This window comes from Telopea speciosissima, chromosome 10 (assembly GCF_018873765.1).
Source record: "Telopea speciosissima isolate NSW1024214 ecotype Mountain lineage chromosome 10, Tspe_v1, whole genome shotgun sequence".
NCBI classification, from domain to species: Eukaryota; Viridiplantae; Streptophyta; class Magnoliopsida; order Proteales; family Proteaceae; genus Telopea; species Telopea speciosissima.
Genome location: NC_057925.1, coordinates 47,617,052 through 47,619,283, shown reverse-complemented (window position 1 = coordinate 47,619,283; position 2,232 = coordinate 47,617,052). Strand labels below are relative to the sequence as shown.

Here is a 2,232-nt window from a genome sequence, read left to right as displayed (position 1 = left end):
TAACAAGATGACTCGGTTAATTGAGATAAAAAAAAGTCCAACGGTTGAGATTTTAATTGCTTAAATGGACGATTAAAATCAAACAACGTATAATATATTAGGGAGGACGTTCTTTGTGCCGCAGCACAACCTGCGCCCTAGCCCCAGGCACATGGGCAGCCTGTGCAGGGGGGCAGGGTGGTCATTGCACCCACCCCCATGTGCCTGGGCGCAGGCTGCGCTGCGACACAGTGACAACACCCCAATATATTACATAACAAAATATGGGTGACGTTTAAAGTTTATAATATATATATTGGGGCATTGTTCTCTATGCCGCAATGTAGCCTGCGCCTAGGCACATGGGGGTGGGCTCAATGACCACCCGAATCGTTATCCTCTCCTGTTACAGCACGATATTGTACTGCATCGTACGGTGTTGCAGAAGCCATGTGGCACAACGGGCCCCACATGGTGCACATGGCCTCTGCAGCCGCCGCACGATGCGTTACAGCACCGTGCTGTAACAGGAGAGGATAAAAATTCATGACCACCCAGCCCATGTGCCTGGGTGCAGGCTGCGCTGCGGCACAAAGAACATTCTTCCATATATATTATATCAATATATTTTTTATAGTATAACTTAAAACAGGGTTGGGTGGGCCGGGCCAGGCTTAGCCCAAGGCCTCAACCCTGACTCAAGGTCATAAATTTCCAACACTGACCCACCCTCATGGCCAAATATCTCAACCCAGGTCTTGTTCGAGCTCAGGGCGGGCCAGGATGGGTTCGGGCTAGCAAGGCCAAACTTGCACCCCTACTGACAGCTTTCTCTCCCAAAGCGGTCTCATAAGTCTCAAAATGTCAAACCGTGGATTCAACGGATCCTCTTGAGAATCCACAAGACGAAATGACGTCTATGATTTTTTTTTCAAGCACATTTGAGTTTTGGAAAAGGGCATGGATTTTACCAGAGGTTGAAGAAAAACTTACCTGATTCGAGGGCTTGAAGCCAAATTAAGGCTTGTTCAATCCGGCTTCTCTCAAGCTCTGTTGGCCATTCGAACTGTGTAACATAGGATTTTCTTGGATCGTGAGGGGATCGATATATTATATAAATATCAACAGAGAACAATAGAAAAAGCTGAAACAGGTAGAGGATTTTTTTCCCCTAAGAAACCACAAGAAAAGACCACCAATGTTATTGAAAACTTGGGTTTAATTAGTTGAATATTCAAATCAAACACAGATCTTTCAGATTGTGAGATGTGTCTCAAAGGTTTCATAGAAGAAGGGATCGCTTCGATTATAGCAGGGGGTTCGACCCACCCACTCAACTTCATCAAGGTCCACGTGCAGCTCTATGGAGAATCCCATGTCCGCAAACCTTCAACCATTCAGACTCTCCGTCTAGTTTTCGCCTTCAATGCCTCATCTGCAACCACTGCTCCAGCCGTCATACACGTTCCACCGCCACCTCCACCACCAAAATGGGCTCCATCGCCATTGGCGTCAAAATTGTCCAGATTGAAGACGTCGCCGCCCTCTTTTTCGGCGTCTCTGCAACGGTCCTCTGCCAAACACTCTACTCCACCACTCGTATGAGCCTCTACGACGTACTCAAGCAACAATGGACCGACCCTAACTCACGAAACATGCCACTCGTGTGCAAGATACCAACAGGCCTCAGGCGGAATTGGCGTTGTCGTTGGCAACCCAGCCGATGTGGCCATGGTGTGCATGCAAGCCGACAGTCGGCTGCCGGTGGCGCAGCGCAGGAATTACAAGGGTGTTGTGGATGCGATCTCGCAGATGACAGAACAAGAAAGGGTCACGAGCCTGTGGAGAGGATCATCGTTAACGGTGAACAGGACCATGATTGTGACTGCATCTCAATTGTCAACGTACGATCAGGTGAAGGAGATGTTAATTGGGAATGGTGTGAGTGATTCAGCCATCAATGTCCCTTGATTTATTTACTTTTCACCATGTGTTCCCCCAGGAACCAGATCCTCCACTGTTGAGCTGCCCGACAGGATCGTGCTGCCCAGACATGGTACTGCGTGCAAAGATTGCCTTACCTCCACTTGGGCAAGGCGTTTGGATAGGGGTAAGGCAGACATTGCACGCAGCACCGTGTCTGGGCAGCATGGTCCTGTCGGGTAGCTCGACAATAGAGGATCCAAATCCGTGTTGCCCATCCCAATCCCTTTTCTTCCGTTTTTTTCTTCCAGTTAAAACCTTTAAAGGGTA

General features: G+C 48.5%; 1 pseudogene; it reads left to right on the top strand.

Moving 5' to 3' along the window:
- Window positions 1–1,245: 1,245 nt before the first annotated feature.
- On the top strand, window positions 1,246–1,950 carry LOC122643664 (annotated as a pseudogene).
- Window positions 1,951–2,232: the final 282 nt, after the last annotated feature.